The 20864-nt window shown below is 44.8% G+C and overlaps 1 pseudogene; it reads right to left on the bottom strand.

Annotated features, from left to right (window-relative positions):
- Positions 1-18335: 18335 nt before the first annotated feature.
- Positions 18336-19272, bottom strand: LOC127039336 (olfactory receptor 51G2-like; annotated as a pseudogene).
- Between the last annotated feature and the right edge of the window lie 1592 nt (positions 19273-20864).

The following is a 20864-nucleotide window of genomic DNA, read 5'->3' as shown; positions in this document are numbered from 1 at the left end:
ACAGACTCAAGCTAAACCTTGGTCTGTGCCTTAAAACCTCTCTTAAACTCTGCGGAGCTTTGCTGCTAAAAATAAGCTTGTGCCCCTGCTAAACTCTGCTCCCTGCTTTCAGCTGTATCCACGGCTGCAGCCACCATCCCTTGGCTTCCTTTGGGGCTGCCTTGGGAGCTGTCTCCTGGGCACATACCACTCTGCCCTCTGTAACTTCCCCATAGCATAAGGTGCACCGTAGGTTTTGCTTTTTAGTTTAATAAGTCATAGTTTGCTAAGATTGTAGAGCTTGTAAGTTTCACCTGCCTTGTTATAGTTTGCTGTTTTGTTACTCTGTATAGTTGCTTGTTATAGTTTGCTTAGAATTGTGATGTTTGTTGTTTTGCCTAATCGTTGATTAAGATAAATTTTAAAAAGCCGTTGCCTGGTTGTATTCTGTATCGGTTTTATTACTTTGTATAAGCTGCTTGTACTTTATATAAGTTTGATTAAATTAGAGGATAGATAAAGTTTTTACTGCTTGAATTCGTCTTCCCGCTGTCCCAACCTCTCCCTGAACTTTCCCGTGTCTGTTTTTCCCCCGCTCCAATCTCCCCCTCTGTGTACTTCTCCGTGTCTCCCTGTTATAACCCCTTGCTGCTCCCCCCCCCCGTGTATCTTCCCAAACCCTTTGCCACTTCTTTCCTTTTTTGGGGGGTGTCCCTCCAGCCCTTCCTTACACCTCTCTGCTGCCTCTCCCTGTATCCCCTGTGTTCCTGCCCCCGCTCCTCCGCTGCCCCTCCCCTACCGAAGATCACATCACACTGCTCCGTTTGTCTGCACCCCGCTGCTCCGCAACGTCCCTGAAGTGCTCTCCGCTGCTGCAGCCTGTTTCTTCCCTCAGCCTCTGCCCCTTCTCCACCTGCCTCCCCATCGCTTGCACGTTCAGCGCCCTCCCCTCCTGCTGCTCCCAGACTCCCCTTCAGTGCGCTCCAGCTGCTCTTGTCTCCCGCGCCTCCAGCCCGCAGGCCCCTGAAGACTGCTGCTCTGGGCTTCGGAGTCTCTCGCTGCTGCAGCTGCACTCTCCTCTCGTCAGATACCACTAATCACTCACTCCCCTCCCCCCCCGTTTCTTGACCCAGCTTTTAGGTACACTCTTGCTATCACAGCCTCACAACTTAAGTCAGTAATTCTCTACATTGCATAATTTCACTTATCACTCATAGTGTATTATTGCACTGTGACTCACATTTTACTTGTGGTTATAACACCCCATTAGTTGCCTCCATTTTTCTAATATACTTAGTATGCCATTTTTATATAGAAGCTACCATTTTATTTTGCATTTTCTTTTGGGTACTTTTTGCATTCCACACTGTATCTAGAGTTGTTCTAATATAAAGTTAAGTTGCTTATTGACTGTACTGTATCCCATCGTGCTGAACCCCACTTTCTGTACCCCACTGTTAAAACTCCCTACACTGTTCAATAAGAAGAACCCCCCCAATCATTGTCTATTGTAAACACCTTATACACCCCATCCCATCGCATTTCATTGTTAAATTCCCACCACTTCCTTTTCCCTTTAATAAAGAAATTAATTGGCACCCCACCTGTGTGGTAATTGCTCCCCAAGATCCCATATACCTGCAGGCAGGGATAGACTATTCTCAACAGTTGACAAGAAGGAGTGGAAATCACTTTGTAAAATTAAGGAGGCCAATGTAAACAAGGGGGCTCATTTGAAACACTTGAAAAGAAGTGGTAAGTATTTAGCAAGGGGAAATTAGTTTTTGTAAAAACAATTAGGGGTACTTGTGGCACCTTTGAGACTAACACATTGATTTAGTTTCTGTAGTGACCCATCCACTCCCCCTCTATTCAGGCCTAATTTGATGGTGTCCAGTTTGGAAATCATTCCAGTTCTGCAGTTTCTTGTTGGAGTATGTTTTTAGAAGTTTTTTTGTTGGAGCATTCCCACTTTTAAGTCTGTTATTGAGTAACCAGAGATTTTGAAGTGTTCTCCTACTTTTTTTGAATGTTATAATTCCAGGTGCCAGATTTGTGTCCATTCATTCTTTTGCATAGAGACTGTCCAGTTTGGCCAATGTACATGGCAGAGGGGCATTTCTGGCACATGATGGCATATATCACATTGGTAGATGTGCAGGTGACCTACCCCCTCATGGTGTGGCTGATGTGGTTAAATCCTATGATGGTGTCACTGGAACACATATGCAGACATATTTGGCACCAGGGTTTGTTGCAGAGTTTGGCTCTTGAGTTACCGTTTCTGTTGTGTGGTGTGTCGTTGCTGTTGAGTGTTTGCTTCAGGTTTGGGGTGTGTCTGTAAGTGAGGACTGGCCTATCTCCCAAGGTCTGTGAGAGTGAGGGATCGTCCTTCAAGATAGGCATTGTGATATATGCCATCATGTGCCAGCAATGCCCCCCATAATCATGTCATAATAATATCACTGTGATTAATATGGGACGAAACATCACAGCCTCCTCTATTCACACCTTTGTGTCAGACAATTCCTCAGATTTGTCACCTAAAAAGAATGTCTCATGTGGGGGAATCTCCCTCACATCCTCTGCAGTGAAAACCAATGCAAAGAATTCATTTAGCCTCTACACAGCAGCCTCTTCTTCCTTGCATACTCCTTTAGCACTTCAGTCAGCCAGTGGCCCCACTGATTGTTTGGCAGGCTTCCTGCTTATGAGATACTTTAAAAATTGCTACTACTTACTCTTCATAGCTTTTCAACTAAATACGCAGTATTGCCAAGCCCCATTTAAAAATTATGATTCACATCCCCAAAAATCATAAGATTGTGTTAAAATATTGAGATATAAAAATATACAACTGTGGAGTTTGTTTTCATGTGCCTTTGTTTTCTGAGCCTTTGGGGTGCACCTGCTTCAGGTTTTCTAGTTTTTCTGCAACTCACTTTTCAAAAATAAACTTTTAAACTGAAAACTGAGATTCCCATGCAGTGTTTTGATTCCAGAATTGGGGCTTTCAGAAAGACATGAAATAATTCAAAACTCCCAATAAAATCCCCAAAGACGGTGCTGCTGGCTGCACCTCAAGCAAAGAACACACAAATGAAGGTAGTGAGGGTAAATTAGTGACCATTTCTGGTGTGAAAGTAGAATAAATTATATTGTAAAAATAGAAAGGATTAAAGAAATGCTGTGTGTACCTTTAAGAAAAACTGTTGGAATGCTACAATCCAGGTGTCAGGAATACAGACATTCACATAGAACAATTGCACCATTTAAGGGCAATTGGTGAAGTATTAGCCTCAGATCCATAAAGAGTTAGTAAGAAAGTAGGATATGCATGCTGTGCCCCGGGTGAATTTTACAGTTTTGCTTTCTTTGTTCCTTTGTCTGATTCCCGCTCTTTTATCTGTATAAATAAGACTGTTTTGGCCTTGCATGGCCGCTCACATATTCTGAATGTTATTGGCAGAGCGCTGTGCTAATAAAACAGAGTGGTCTGACAAATTGTGAGTCCTGATTCTAACTTTGACACTGGTCACACAGTGCATCAGTGGCAGAGACACTGTTTCCCTCTGCACTGGGCTACAGAGCCTCCTGTTGTAAGGAACAGGGTTACACCACAGCCAGCCACAGATAACAGTGGCAGGCTGGCAGAGTCACTGATTCCTGGGGCACGGGTGAGAGAACTCCTCCTTATGAGCAGGCAGGAGACATGTACATGCCGAGTAAGCAAGGTCATGCACGTTCTTAATAGAAAGGAGCGTAACCCAAATGAAGCTACAAATGCCTGCTGCTTGCTCCCTATTGGACTCAAACAACCAACTCCCCTGATCCAACTTGGTGATGTTGGAAATTTGGATGCAGGGTGTGAGGTCTATCTCCAGTGCTAGAACGGGTCTTAGTGCTCATGGAGCGGGTGGGGGTCAGGATCAGACTGAGGGGCAGCCCAGCAGGGCTCTGTTCGGCCAGGCAACAATCTCCAGATCCTTCGCTCTCTGAAAGCACGTCCTGATTACCCCTATTACTGCCGAGCTGCAGGAGGGGCCCAGAACTCCCTCGTCAAAGGGGGTTGTGCTAATGACAGGTCGCATCACCAAGGGATGTTGGAAAGAGTCCAGATTCTCCACTCAGTGCCACAAATCGTCATTATGAGCTGAAATCTCTCTAAGTTACTTAACAATGGCTCCAATTACTGTAGCATCCAAGTGCCTCACAATCTGCAACATTTATCAGTACCCCGTGTGGTCGCTCAGTGCTATTAATACCACTTGGCAAAGATATCAGGAAGATGATGACGTTTCTTAAGGAGAAGGGCAGTAACAACAGCACGATGGATAGAGAGGTTTTGATGAAACCAACATGTACAAGGTAACCCTTGGATATGTCAATGGGTGGCACCCTAAAATGTTAGAAGCTGGCACTCTCATAAGTCAGGGGCAATACGTAACTTGTTTGTATCTGTGTATAAAGATGTATCTCAGAGGCAATATGTTTATCTGTCCCAGGGGAGAATGGAAAGTCCTGCCATTCACTGAGCCAGTCCATTGTCCTGGGTATACATGTGTGAATGTTCCTGTAACCATTAGCACCATGCTTCGTTGCCAATAAACCTGGCTAAGTGCCTTTGCTGATAACCAACCCTGTGGATTTATTGGGTGGTTCACTCGAGGTCTGCTGTGCCATCTGTCTGCGCAGAGCTACAACAGCACACAGGGAGAACACACACAAGCAGCAGAACATCTGTCAACACTGACAATCCCCAACCACTGATCTGATAAGGAAGTGAGCTGCCCTCTGTAGGACTCACGATCTAACATGGCAGAAAGCTATGTGTTAGGGAATCCCCATAACCCCTCCCTAAAACCTCCCTGAGAGTTTCATAAAGTATGGATGTTCTGGGTTGCTAGCAAAAAAGGTCCATATGAACTTAAAAAATATAGTAGGGAAGAAACATGCAATGAAATCCTACAGACCAAAGACACTAATAGATATCACACCACAAAAACACCAGAAGATATCAGTATATAGTGAAGGAACCCTCAAGCATCAAGAAAAGGAAAATGAAGTGCTTTATAAAGAAGAGACTGGTCAAATACACCTCAACTTACCGTATATGGACAATTAAGTTGGCAATCAGCTAAAACTCACCATTAGTTAACTAAAACTTGTGTACCATGTAAAAACAACTCTATTATTGCTGTATTATATTCTTGCTGTACATCATTTACAATGTGCATAACATTGCTAAACTGTTTAACCAACACACAGATAAAAATCCTCAAAAGAATAACAGCCAAGAACATGAAGTCAAGTTAAAAACAAAGTGGTAAAAATATATATATGTGACATAGTAAGTACGAATTGGGTAAACCAATTCCCTGGTAGTACCAGTCACAATTTGGATTATTGACACTGTATCCTAAGTGAGGCCCATGCTTTTCAAAACCATCTTGTTCAGGGTCTGGGTACCAATAGTACATCCTGACATGGCAATATTGGAGAAATTGGTTATGGTCCATTCAGTAGGCTATCTGGAAGATAGCATCCCTAAGAAACAACCATCTACGTCAGCTACAGATGTATCACAGAGTAATCCAACCCATGGAACAAAGAAGCTAGACATCCCTGTTTCCTGCCTAATAAAGTTTACCAGAGGGTGACAACTAGCAGTAAGGGTAACCTATAACATGAATGGACAGTACTGTGTAGTAACTAATTGTAAGACATTTATATATAAAGGCCTCATTTGTAATGTCACTGCTCCAAATTTGTTTTACTTCTCATATACATTGTAACAATGCTTATCCGAGCATTTCAAAACACTCAGCCTACTACTACTGACGATACAGGTGATAACTGCCATTGCCCTAAGAGGAATGTGTTGCTCTCTGTGGTGGCAACGAAGTAAAAGGGCCAGTCTACTAAGGATCAGTCATAAAATTAAATTCCTCAGTCATGGTCCCAGGCCTAACATTCCTAGGTCCACCATAGGGGACTAAACACAATTGGAAAATAAAATCTATCCATCAATCTTACGAGGGAATGTTCGAGGGAATATGGGACAGATGTCGCATTATGAATGGTAAAGTAAGGTGACCACGTAACAGTGTTTAGCCCACTGGCTCATCTTCAGTCCATGCATTATGATTTTCTGGAATGATGGGTAAACCTCCTCCCCATAAAAATACAAAACATGGGGGGATGTAGTTGAAAGAAGGCCTAAGACTTGAGGCCATATAGGAGAGGCCTCGTATGAGGTCTGAGGCCTGGGCTAAAGTAGTCAGAACTTTGCAGTTATAAAGTAAAGTGACGCTGTGAAGAAGAGGCAGGCACAGCTCACAGAATCTTGCACCAACAAGGCTGACATTGCAGAAACACACATTCTTAAGTAGTGATAGGCAAAATATATATGCTGTGATGGGGCAAGGCCAGATGGCTACAGTAAAGTACTGAGAAACAGGTATGTTAGCCCCAGGCTAAACAAATCCCTGGTACCTTGGTAACCAAATGGCAGTTGCTTCAGGTTAATCAAGGCACCTGGGGCCAATTAAAATCTTTCTAGAAGGCAGTGGAGATAGCTACTTTAATTAGAACAACTGCAGCCAATCAAGGCAGGATAATCAGGGCACATGGGTTTAAAAAGGAGCTCACTCCAGTCAGGCAGGGAGGAGCTATAGGAAAGGAAGTGCGTGTGAGGAGCTGGGAGCAAGAGGCACAAGGAGCTGAGAGTGAGAGTCTGTGCTGCTGTAGGATTGAGGAGGACAAGCATTATCAGACACCAAGAGGAAGATCCTGTGGTGAGGATAAAGAAGGTGTTTGGAGGAAGCCATGGGGCAGTAGCCCAGGGAGTTGTAGCTGTCAACGGGTGTGTTGTAAACAAGACATGAGAAGTCATTCTTCCGCTCTACTCTACTCTGTATTGTACTGTCTACTGCTGTCATAGGTGCTCCTAGCTGACCTCGGCGAGGGCACATGGACAAAAATGGGAATGACTCCCCAGGTCTTTCCCTTCCTTACGTTTTGTCTAAAGGTAGAGTCAGTCCTGCCTAGAATATCAGGCAAGTCTACTAAAGAACCAGAGAGGCAAACGGCCGCTCCGAGTTACAGCCCCAGACATCCCACAGAAATATTGAGCTGCATGCCATTCTAGGGGGTGCCTCTGCAACAATGTCACCCATTGCTTCCCTCCTCCCCTACCCTTCCTGGGCTACTGTGGCAGTTATCCCCCTATTTGTGTGATGAAGTAATAAAGAATGCATGAGTAAGAAACAACACTGACTTTATTGACCGGGAGTCATTCCCATTTTTGCTCAGACACCCCCGACCGACCTCACTGAGGCCAGCCAGGAGTACTCATGGGATGATGACGATGACAGCTATCAGTCATATTGCACCATCTACCATCGGGGAGGGAATGCTGCTGTTTAGCACTGCAGCACAGCATCTGCCAGCAGCATCCAGTAGACATACGGTGACATTGATAAAAGGCGAGAAACATTTTTTTACCATTTTCTTTTACGGGAAGGGAGTGTGTGTGATTACATATACCCTGAAACACCCGTGATGAAGTTTTTGACCCTTCAGGCTTTAGGAGCTCAGTCAAGAATGCAAATGATTTTCGGAGAGTGCGGGAACTGTGGAACAGCTAGAGTCCTCAGTCCCCGCTCCCTCCGTGAGCGTCCATTTGATTCTTTGGCTTTCCGTTACGCTTGGATCAGCGCCTTAAATTTCATGCAGCACTGTGTTGAGTCCCTATTGTGGCCTCTGTCTATCATAGCCTTGGAGATTTTTTTCAAATGCTTTGGCATTTCGTCTTTTTCAACGGAGTTCTGATAGAACAGATTCATCTTCCCATACAGAGATCAGATTCAGTATCTCCCGTACCGTCCATGCTGGAGGGTTTTTTTTTGATTCTCGAACTGCATGGTCATCCATGTTGACTGGCGCACCATGCTGGGCAAACAGAAAATGAAATTCAAAAGTTCGCAGGGCTTTTCCGGTCTGACAGGCCAGTGCATCCAAATTCAGATTGCTGTCCAGAGCAGTCACAATGGTGCACTGTGGGATAGCGCCCAGAGGCCAATACCTTCAAATTGCGGCCACATTAACCCTAATCCGACATGGCAATACTGATTTCAGCGCTACTCCCCTCATCGAGGAGGATTACAGGTATCGGTATTAAGAGCCCTTTATATCAATATAAAGGGCTTCATTGTGTGGATGACTGCAGTGTTAATATGATTTAATGCTGCTAAATCTGGTATAAACTCATTGAGTAGACCAGGCCTAAGACAGATTTTCTAATCCTTTAATCATTCCCATGTCTCTTCTCTGCACCTTCTCCAATTTATCGACGTCCATCAATGTTGTGTATTTGGTTGTCATGGTTTTGGTTCCTATGGCAACTGAGTTAGATTATTAGGGGTTAGCCCAGCCAGCTTCGGCCGGTTAGGGAGTTTTGTGTCTGTAAATAAATGGCAGTTTAGTTAGCTGTCTGCTATCTGGCCTCAAGTGATTTCTTTCTAAACCGGCTGCCCCCAAGGATATAACAAGTGGCGACGAGGGTGGGATTCCGGTGCTGCTCCAGTAACAGAAGGAAGTAGAAGTCAAGGTAAAGAACAAACCAAAAAACTGCTTGTTTGCACTGACTGTGAAAGTGAAACTAAAAATCATGGCTACTCCGACCGGGCCACTGGTACCTTTTGAGGAGAATATAGAGCAGTGGCATGTGTATACTGAGTGTTTTGAGCTTTTTGTTATTGCAAATGACATTACAGAAGAGAAGAAGGTGCCAATATTCTTAAGTGTTGTAGGGGCTAAAACCTACTCCCTGCTACGCAGCTTACTACACCCTGTTAAGCCTGAGACTAAATCTTACAGTGACATCGTGGAAATCCTGCGTTCCCATTTTTCCTCCAAAACACTGGTAATTGCTGAAAGATATCGGTTCCACAAAAGAGACCAAAAAGAAGATGAAATAGTTGTACAATTTGTAGCAATTTTAAAAAAGCTAGCAGAACACTGTGAATTTAAAGAGATGTTAAATGATGCCCTGCCTGACAGGTTAGTGTGTGGCCTCTACAGTGAAGCTGTATGGAAGCGCCTTGTCATAGTATAATTCCCAAATCTGGACCTTAGCGTCCAGGATATGGGTACTAGCATAAAGTCCTCTAAGCTTAATTACCAGCTTAGATTCTGTAGCGCTGCCACCAATCAGGAATTTTTAGGGCCTGATACCCTCTGGTCCCCCCAAAACCTTCCCAGGGGACCCCAAGACCCAGATTCCTTGAGTCTCACAACAAAGGGAAATAAACCATTCCCTCCTACCTCTTTACCTCCTCCCAGATCTTTCCTGCCTGGGTACACTAGGAGATACCGTGATTCAATTCCTTGAAACACAACACAGAGAGATCAAGTTTCTCTCTCCCCTTCTCCCAGAGGCAATACAGATTCAAGTTCCGTGAATCTAATACAAAGAGGAAATTTACCTTTCCCTCCCTGCTTCCCCCTCACCCGGAGGCAATACAGATTCAAGCTGCGTGAATCTAACACAAAGAGGAAATTTATCCTTCCCTTCTCCCCACCAATTCCCTGGTATATACAGACTCACTTCCTTTGAGCCTTAACTAGGAGAGAAAAATCAAACAGGTCCTAAAAGCAAAACTTATAATAAAAACAAAAGAAAAAAGTAAAAGATTTATCTCTGCACTTTAGATGGTAAAAAGGTACAGGGTCTTTCAACTTATAAATAATAGAAAGAAACTTTCTCCAGCAGAAAAACAATTTAAGCTGCTTCCAGCAAGTACACATATGCAAATGGAAAAAAAACAAATTAAAAGACTATGACCGCCTTTTCTTACTTACAATTCTGAATAGATAAGAGACTGTAGCAGGAAGATTGGCAGAAACCTGGTTGCACCTCTAGCCTCGTCCAGCACCCAGAGAGAACAAAGCCAAACCCAAAACCCACTACAAAGGCTTCCCTCCACACGAGATTTGAAAGTATCTTGTCTCCTGATTGGTCCTCTGGTCAGGTGTTTGGGTCCCTGTTTGTTAACCTTTTACAGGTAAAAGAGACATTAACCCTTAACTATCTGTTTATGACACGCCTACTGACAGAGGCTCAGCTTCCATTACAGAAGGCTGTTGATATTGCTGTCTCCATGGAACTGGCTACAAGGGAGGCGCAAAACATCAGTGCATCCCCTAGGGTGCAAAAAGTGTCACAAGAACCTATCCACAAAACTGTGCAGAGTCAAGAATGTTACCGCTGTGGTAAGCCAGGTCACCAGGCATCAGAATGCTGGTGTAAGGACCTGGTGTGTCGACACTGAGGCAAAAAGGGACACATTGAGTGTGCCTGTAAACAATAGAAAAAGAGACCTGTGGTCTGGCCGACAAAAAGAGGAACCCTGCATACCCTAGAGCAGACCCAGGATGATCAAGGTGATACCTCATCGCAAGAGTAAGTGCCACTGCATGTTTTGTCTTTGGCGGTGGGCTCACATGAATATTGGGTAACCCCATTGTTGGATGGCAAACCTATATGCATTTAACTGGACACCGGTGCAGCCGTCTCGCTGGTCTCCGAGACTTTGTATAAAGAAAAGCTACCGCATCTTCCGCTTAAGGCAACAAAAACTGTTCCGAAGACGTATACGGGAGAAGCTGTGCCCATGTTGGGCACTATTGATGTTAAGGTGGAGCTCAATGGACAGGCTGCTAAATTGCCACTGTTTGTGGTGAGAGGTAACTACCCAGCCTTAATGGGTAGGTCTTGGCTTGGGAAGATTCAGCTGAACTGGGCAGAAGTGCACCGGATGACTAAAGAAGAAACTAGTCTAACCCCTATACTAAGGAAACATGCTGCTGTTTTTGGAAATGATTTGGGAAGTATGAAGGGAATCACTGTGACATTGAACATTAAACCTGACAGTCCACCAAAATATCTGAAAGCCCGAACTGTGCCATATGCCATCAGGCCAAAAGTTGAAGCAGACCTGGAGAGCCTGGTCACCAATGGAGTCATAATACCAGTTACCCATAGCTCATGGGCCACTCCTATCGTTCCAATAGTGAGGAAAGATGGCTCTCTCCAGATTTGCGGTGATTTTAAAGTCACTGTAAACCCAGTGTTGTGTGCAGAGCAATACCCGCTTCCCCGCATCGATGACCTCTTCGCAGGCCTGGCTTGGGGACAAAAGTTCAGTAAAATTGATCTGAGTCAAGCATATTTACAAATGTACGTCAATGAAAAGTTCCAAGAGCTGTTGACTATTGTGACTCATAAGGGGCTTTATTGATACTGTCACCTACCCTTCGGAATAACGTCTGCTCCCGCCCTGTTCCAGAGGGCTATGGACCAGATCTTGTGTGGTTTGTCAGAAGTTCAGTGCTATCTGGATGATATCCTGGTCACTGAAAGGAATAAAAGGATCACTTAAAAAATTTAGAGGCTACCCTACAAAGATTGGAAGACTATGGCCTACGAGTTCGCAAAGACAAGTGTGAATTCACCAAGCCCTCTGTTGAATATTTGGGACACATCATTGATTCTGCAGGTCTTCATAAGGCCCCTGAAAAAGTTAAAGCTATTGTGGAGGCTCCCTCACCTCGAAATATAAGCCAGCTGCACTCGTTTCTAGGACTACTGAACTATTATGGAAAGTTCATCTCACAGTTAGCCACGATGCTAAAACCACTTCATGAGCTCCTGGGGCAGAACAAGGCCTGGAAGTGGACTGAAGCCTGTGATGTTGCATTTAACAAAGCTAAGGATGCATTGCTAAATTCTAAAGTTCTAACGCACTTTGATCCATCCTTACCCCTACAATTGGCCTGCAATGCCTCCCCTTATGGAGTGGGAGCAGTGGTGTCACACATTATGCCTTTGGGAAAAGAGAGACCTATTGCTTTTGTTTCATGCACTCTAAGCAAAGCAAAAACTAACTACGTCCAAATCGAACGTAAGGCATTAGGAATTGTTTTTGGAATTTGGAAGTTTCATCAGTACCTGTTTGGGCAAAAGTTTACTCTTCTCACAGACCATCGACCTCTAATGTCAATTTTTGGACCCTACACAGGCATTCCCCCATTAGCTGCTAGTCGTATGCAACGCTGGGCATTGTTGCTTTCAGCACACACATATGAAATCAGATATCAGAAATCCACTCTGCATGGCAATGCAGATGACCTCTCAAGGTTGCCTTTGCCGGTCAAATACCAAGATAGTTCCCAAAAGGAAATCTTCTACTTTGAACAGGTAAAGAATACACCCATCACTGCTGCTCAGATAAAGAAGGCAACTCGCGTTAACCCAGTATTGTCCCAAGTTATGGACCTGGTGATGCATGGAAAATCTCGACAAACCTCTCTGGTCTCACCCAACCTTGTTACCTACATGTCCAGAAGAACAAAGTTATCGGTCCAATCTGGTTGTTTGTTGTGGGGGAGACGTGTCATTATTCCACCACCGCTGAGATCACAGATGTTAGAACAGCTACATTCCGGTCACTGTGGGATAGTGCGCATGAAGGAAATTGCACAAAGCTATTTTTGGTGGCCTAGATTGGACAGTGCTATTGAAAAGAAGGCAAAAGCTTGTATGTCATGTCAGGGTGTGAGGAATGCACCCCAGTGGGCACCCCTACACCCATTGCACTGGCCTGATAACCAGTGGCAACGTATTCACATTGACTTCGCTGGCCCCTTGAAGGAAGCATGTTCTTGGTGGCAGTAGATGCCCATTCTAAATGGCCAGAAGTCTCTATAATACTGCAGAGTACTATTCAAAAACTACGGAGACTTTTTAGTCATTTCGGTCTGCCAGAACAACTTGTGAGCAACAACGGACCAGAGTTCGCCTCTCAGGAGTTTCAAAATTTTATGAAGGCAAATGGGATACACCACATCACGTCAGCACCATATCATCCATCCACCAATGGATTAGCCGAAAGATTTGTGCAGACAATGAAACACGCTTTGAAATCAGCAAGGGGACAACACTCCATTCAAAAGCGTCTGGATACCTTCTTACTTTCCTACAGAAACACACCTCATGCTACGACCCAGGTATCCCCAGCCTTTCTAATGATGGGATGTCAGCTGCGCACTTGCTTTGATCTGCTGAAACCTTCTGAACCCCGACAAATTGTGCAACATCTGCAGCAATATCAAGTCATCAGATGGGCATCCAGAGCAAAAAAAAAACTTTAGCCCGGGACAGCCAGTTTTGGCTCGGAATTATACTTCCAGAGCTAAATGAGTCCCTGCCACGATCATCACTCAAACAGGACCTGTTTCCTACACAGTCCGGACTGCAGAAAATCTTACCTGGCGGTGACATGTAGATCAGCTGTTGCCAGGTTATGCCAGTCCTCAGGACACATCTGCAGTTGAGTGTTCTGACTTCATCTCTTCCGGTGAGACACCGAATCACCAATCACCTGTTCCTGACTGTTCTCCTCCATTACTGCCAGCGGCTGAGATACCTCTTTGCCCAGCACAAGCTGATACCACCTCCTCACCTGTTCATGCTACAGACCCTGAGCCCATGGTACTTTTGGGTGCAACAACACCAGAAGTTCGCCGTAATCCACCTAGAGACAGAAGGCCTCCTCATTGGCTGGATCTTTAGCTAGGGCGAACCCACGGTTATGGGGCAAAATAATCCCCAGGGTTTAGCCGGGAATGGACGTAGTCTACCCAGCTTCTCTAATCTAGTGTGTGTTTTATTTAGGGAATGTTCTTATTGTGGTGGGGGAGGAATATGTTGTGTATTTGGTTGTCATGATTTTGGTTCCTATGGCAACTGAGTTAGATTATTAGGTGTTAGCCCAGCCAGCTTCGGCCGGTGAAGGAGTTCTGTGTCTGTAAATAAATGGTAGTTTTGTTAGCTGTCTGCTGTCTGGCCTCAAGTGATTTCTTCCTAAACTGGCTGCCCCCAAGGATATAACAATCAAGCACTGTAGACACCAGAACTAGACACAATATTCTGGAAGCAGTCACACCAGTGCCAAATAAAGACCGAAAATAACCTCTCTGCTCCAACTTCAGATTCTCCTGGTTATACATCCCAGATTGCAGTAGAGTTTTTGGCCGCAGTGTTGCACTGGGAGCTCATGTTCAGCTGATTAACCACTATGACCCTCAAGTCATTTTCAGAGTGACTGCTTCCCAGCGCTGCCTCCCCCGTCCGGTAAGGATGACCAGCATCCTTTGTTCCTAGATGTACACCTTTACATTGAGCCGTATTAAAACACAGATTGCTGAAGAACAGAAGGACTAAATGAGTTTCCCAAAGTCACAGAGGAAGTCAGTTGAAGAGCCTGGAACTGAAGCCAATTCTCCTGTATCCCAGGCTAGCACTTTAACCACTCAACTATCCTTTCTCTCTGGAGCTAGTGCTTGAGATGGGGGCAGCTGGCATCTCAGCATCCTGAAATTACCTGAAACTCAGAGAATTAAGCTCCTGTGACATCAGTAAACAGGAGGCCACGAATAATTCCTTTTCCAGATGAAAACGCTGAGTAATGCTTTGTCCTGAATCTATTGAGCGCCAAATCCATCGGCCAGAGGATAGTGGACAAGTAACTCCACATGAGCTCCAAGTGTGATGCAAAGTGGGCTAATGGGAAGTAGGGCCATAGGCCTGGAAGGGACCTCCTGGGCCAAAGAGCCCAGTCAACTGCTATGGCAGGTGACTCCATAATATCATCCGGTGCATCAGCCTGTGTAAACAGGGTGGCAGTGAGTTCTCCCCTGACAGCAGGCTGGGATGGAGAGAGACTTCAGGAGCAAACTCTATTTATATAAACACGTCTATTCTGAGTAGATATCCAGCAGACAGAGCGGTGTTGTTCAAAGTGATCAAATTTGGCTGATGCTGGATTACAAATCACTGGAGTACTGAATGCAGGGGTAGTGCAATGTTGTTATCAATGTTAATGTCTTTATTTTTATTTTTCGATTAGCTGTTAAACGAGAGTTACCTTAAAGACAGTCTGCGCTGTAGATTTTTTGCGGGGTTTATAAATATGTTATTGACGTTTTAATGTTAGACCCCGTACAGATATTTTAGATTTTTTTTCCAGTAACCAATTGAACATTTTTTGTTATGACAGTAAAGACCCATTGTCTAGGTTTATTTATTTTTTTATGCCCTCTGGATAAATTGTGATGACTTACGAGTTTTTTTAGAGCAGGATGGCTTTTTACAATAACTTTATTTGCTTTGACAAGAGCTTGGGCTTGTAATGTTGTAGTGCTTAGTAAGCAGCAAGAGCAGTTTACTTACAGAGTTTTAGTTTGCTTTTTGGAGCTGTTAATGCTTTGGTTTAGTATGCAGCAGGTGTTTTTCCCCCAGTACCGGTAACTTTGCATGATTATACTAACCATACAGATATTTTTAATGATAGGATACAACATGAAAGGGAACTTATTGTTGGGGTGACCAAAGCAGGTATTTTCATTAACCCCTTTTTCAAGCTTCCCCATGCACTAGCTGCTTCTTGTCTTTAGGTTTATTGTAGTTTTTTAAGGAACAACCCAGTAACTACTGCACAAACCCTTTATGCTCCTTTTCTGTTTTACTTACTAGCAAGATATTGTTTATATACTTCACAATTTTTTTGTTTGCAACAATTTTTTAAACATATTTTTACAGCAGTATGGAATATTGTGGGTGTATCGCCGTACCCCCAGGAAAAACATTTGAGCAATATCGAGTACCCTGGAACACAGAAGCCGTTTGGTACTGGGAAGTTGGATTTAAAGTAAACTTTAAAAAACATTTGTCACATTCAGAACAGAAAACCGCTCTATTTCTGGGATACCACCTCCAGCAGCACAGGCTACGCAGTTACTACGGGGGGTTCCTGCTTGCAATTTTGTTTAACCCTCAATCTTACTGTCAGCCTGGGGTACTTAAAACAAAACTCCCCTTTGTGGGAGTGCATCAATTCAGTCATCTCCAAAACACAAACTCTCCTACCCTCCAGCCCCGTCCTCCTCCTTTATTCAGGAGACTCCACTGCCCTGCCTGCTGCAGTTAGCATTAGTTCAGGCTTGCCACACCAACTGCCTCATCTCTTCCCTCAAATCTCTGCCCCCTGCTCTTCCAATTCTGGGACAATGTGAGGAGACCTGGACTCTCCAACTTCCCTGGGGGTATGTCTTGGGTTTGGTGATAGAAGATGGGGGCTGCTTTCAGGCCGACCAGCCACCTGCCCAGGATAGGAGTAGGGTCTGGGGCTCCTTATAGAGGTTCTGGAAACCTGGGCAGCTCTTACCATGTCCCGGCTCTGGCTTCAGGTCTTTAGAGGGGTTGGAGCCTCAGGTAAAGAGGAGGAGCGGGGGGTGGGGTTCTGGGGAAGAGATGGGGCAGAGGGAGGGGCAAAGGGGGAAGGGCATGGAGCAGAGGATTGTGGTTTCAGGTAAGAGATGGTGTCATAACATATTTCCCAGATTTGGACCTTAGCGTCCAAAATATGGGTGTTAGCATGAAAACCTCCATGCTTAGTTACCAGCTTGGACCTGGTAAAGCTGCCACCACCAAAAAAATTAGAGTGTTTTGGGGCACTCTGGTCCCCCCAAAAACCTTCCCTGGGGACCCCAAGACCCAAATTCCTTGAGTCTCACAACAAAGGGGAATAAACCATTTCCCTTCCCCCTCCTCCTTCCCAGGTGTTCCCTCCCTGGGTTCCTGGAGAGACACACAGAAGCAAGCTCCGTGAATCTAAACAGAGGGACTCCACCCTCCCCGTTTCCAGTCCTGGAAACACAAGTACTTCCCTCTTCACCCAGAGGGTATGCAAAGTCAGGCTAGTAAATCTAACACAAAGAGATTTTCCCCCTGACTTCTTCCTCCCACCAATTCCCTGGTGTGCTGCAGACTCAATTCCCTGGAATTCCCACTAAAGAAAAACTCCAACAGGTCTAAAAAAGAAAGCTTTATAAGAAGAAAGAAAAATATATAAAAATGGTCTCTCTGTATTAAGGTGACAAATACAGGGTCAATTGCTTAAAAGAAATATGAATAAACAGCCTTATCCACAAAGAATACAATATAACACATTCCAGCAACTACACACATGTAAATACAAAAGAAAACAATATAAATCTATGGTCTTCCTATCTTTGTACTTACAACTTGGAAACAGAAGATTAGGAAGCTGGAGATAGAAAAATCACTCTCATAGCCGAGAGGGTCAGACACCAGACAAAGAACAAAGAACTCACACCCAAAACTTCCCTCCACCCAGATTTGAAAAAGTCTTGTTTCCTGATTGGTCCTCTGGTCAGGTGTTTCAGGTTACTCCGTTCCAGGTGAAAGAGACATTAACCCTTAGCTATCTGTTTATGACAGATGGGGAAGAGGGAGGTGCGTCAAGGAAAAAGGAAAACTAGGGGTGGGGCCACACAGGGGACGGGGTCCCTGCATATGTTCTGCTTTTGCCTTTTGAACAGGTGGTCACCCTACAGTGAATGGGCGGGACTGGTATAGGAACTACCTGGGCCTCTCTGCAGGAGCTGATTCCCACTCCCACCCATGGAAAGCAGCTGGGGCAGCATAAACACAAGGGACAAGGAGGGAAACTGGGCCTCAGTCTCTTGTCAGGACTCCTGTGCATCAGAACCTCGCTCACACATGCAGCTCTGCTTAGGGAGGGGGGAATGGGCTCAGCAGGTGTGCGGTGCTGGGACATCAACTGTATGCAGGGGAAATTGCCTGGAAGGCTTCTCCTGCATTAATCTGACATGACTCAGTCATAATCACCTGGCTGAGGGTGCAGGGGAAGGGTGGGTGTCCGTGTACCTTGAATATCCCCTGTCCACAGCTCCTGCAGCCCTCATAGATCACACAGCAACCAGAGTGCTCACAGTGAATCAGGACTGAGACTGCAGAACAGCTCTGCAGCTTCCTCCATGGCCTATGGATGTTTAACCAGAGACAGGACAGGGGCAGGCCAGGTGTAATAGGACACAACATCAACGTCCCTTCTCTTTATTGACTGTATGAAGAGGAATTCTGAGGTCGGAGCAGCTGCAAATAGGGAGCTTTATGGGCCAGCATCCCACCTGTCCCCTGGCTCTCCACAAACACAGTCACTTTGTAAATGCTGCTGCCTGCCTTGGTCTCTTTCCCCCTGTGTGCTGTCCTCACTCACCAGTAGGTGCGCGCAGTCTCTCTCTCATTCCTCCAAGCCTTAGATCCCATCTCAACCTCTTTCTATAGAGAGGAGATGAGTAGCTCATCTTGTCTCAGATGTAAGGGTCCAGGATGGAATAAGTGTCTGTGTCCTGGGTTTTTCCTCTCCTGTGTCACCAGTGCTGGAACTGGATGATGAACTGACCCTTCACTTGATGAACAATCTGATTATCCTTTATCGAAGTTGTTTGCTTTTCATGCTGTACACAACTGGGTTCATAAGAGGCGGGACCAGAAGGTAGACATAGCCCAGGAGAATCTGAAGCAGGTAAGTCGAGCTGTTCCCAAATCTATGTATCACAGACAAAACCACCTCTGAAGTGTAGAAAAGCAGGACGACACAGAGGTGCGAAACACAGGTGTTCAGGGCCCGAAGACACTTTTTCTGCGACACAATGCTCAGCACTGTTTTGAAGATTATCACATATGAGAGGAAGATGAACAGTGAATCCAACCCCATCATTAAAAGTGAAATATGCAAGCCATAGATGTTGTTGACTGTGATGTCTGAACAAGCCAACTTCATGACTTCCTGGTGCACACAGTAGGAATGGGAGAGGACATTGGCTCCAGTAGTGGAACTGTTTCAGGAGAAGTGGGAGTGGGAATATTACGGCTATTCCTCTTAGCACACACACCAGTCCCATCTTGACTATTCTCGGCAGGGTTAAGACGGAAACATATCTGAGTGGGTTACAGATGGCAATGAAGCGGTCAAAGGCCATCAGCAAGAGTATGGAAGATTCAATGCATTGAAGTGAGTGAATAAAGAACAACTGGGTAAAACAGTCATTAAAGCTGATTTCCCTAGAGTTAAACAAGTATATGCCCAATATCATCGGCATGGTGGCTATCAATACGCCAAGGTCTGTGACGGCCAACATGGAAAGGAAAATGTACATTGGCTCATGGAGGGTTGGATCTGTTTTTATAAGGAACAGAATGACTGAATTTCCTATTATCGACATAACATACATTAAACAGAAGGGGATAGAAATCCAGAGATGGACGTCTTCCTGCCCAGGTATCCCAGTGAGAAGGAACACTGCAGAGTTGAATTTGGTGTCATTGACAGCTGACATAATGTACTGGACAGACACAGGTTGTTTTGAACTTTAGTTTCTGAAAGGAGAAATAACAGGTGACTAGATGATATTTAGGAAGACATCTTTCTGCTCTCAGTGCTAGTCTAGAGGCTCCAAGGATCTCAAAGAAAATGAGCAACTACATAGTCTTGGATTTTCACCACCACCAGGAAGATAGGCACTGCCAGACTGGATCAGACGTGGTCCATTCACCTCAGTATTTAGTTGCCATTTAGACTCATAGACTTTAAGGTCAGAAGGGACCATTGTGATCATCTAATCTGACCTCCTGCACAAAGCAGGCACAGAATCCTACCCATCCACTTCTATAACAAACCCCTAACCTATGTCTGAGTTACTGAAATCTTCAAATTGTGGTTTGAAGACCTCAAGCTGCAGAGAATCCTCCCGCAAGTGACCCATGCCCCATGCTGCAGAGGAAGGCGAAAAACCTCCAGGGCCTCTTCCAATCTGTCCAAGAGGAAAATTCCTTCCCGACCCCAAATATGGCGATCAGCTAAACCCTGAGCATGTGGGCAAGACTCACCAGCCAGTTCTCAGGAAAGAATTCTCTGCAGTAACTCAGATCCCATCCCATCTAACATCCCATCACAGACCACTGGGCATACTTACCTGCTGATAATCATAGATCATTTCCTAGATTATTCAGAAGAAAGTGGAACAAGTGTTGCAATAGGCAGCTATGAGATACTCTGCTCCCAGAGAAAGTTTCCCCCTGACATCCACTACTTAGACATATTTGGTGGTGTAAGTCAGGAAGGCTTAGAGCCCTTCCAAGACTTTTTAAAAGAGATCCTAACAACCTTAATGGGATTTATTTTTTTATCCATATAAACATCCCATCCCTCTTTGAAGCCTGCTAAGCTCTTGGTCCTATAGATATCTTGAGCTGGGAGTTCCACAGCCTATTGTGCACTATGTGCATTTACAGTTGTAACCTTCCCACACACACTCTTTCTGGCCCATTGTATCATGGCATGTGTGCAAGTGCATGGTGATACTGGTCATTGTATTTATCTGTCCTGGATTGAAGCTATTTATAAATGTGTCTGCCTCTTCCCAGCACATGGGATAAATTCTTAGGGCCTGATTCTGAAATCAAGATTGTCTTAATGGTATCACTGAAAATTTACATGGGTTAATTGCTTCAGAACAGGGCTCTATTAGCTTTCCCTGACCAAATGCACCAGATGATACACTTTGACCCCCAAGAGTCCCTTCAAGAAGAGCTGAAATGCTTTGCCTCAACAATGTTGAATGAATCCAGACAGTCCATTCACCATACAAGCTTCTCTTCATTCTCACAGGTCCTGCATCCTGTCACCAAGCAAGGGGTCCGTAAATATCTTCAAAGTTACGTGGGTGAAGAGTGGAAAACCAGGTTTGCACTAATATCAACTTGAGCGTGCAAGTTATTTCTGCCATGTGCATGTAAGAGATGATGGTGAAAATTATACACAACTAATGTAACACTCCCCTTTTCTGCACCTCAGCTTGACTCTTTGCTGAAACACAGACCAACAGTTCTGTTATCTCATGACCTTTTCAAAAGACTTGCCCACGTATTGCAG

Source organism: Gopherus flavomarginatus, chromosome 1, assembly GCF_025201925.1.
Source record: "Gopherus flavomarginatus isolate rGopFla2 chromosome 1, rGopFla2.mat.asm, whole genome shotgun sequence".
Taxonomy (NCBI): Eukaryota; Metazoa; Chordata; order Testudines; family Testudinidae; genus Gopherus; species Gopherus flavomarginatus.
This window is presented reverse-complemented; position numbering and strand designations above follow the sequence as displayed.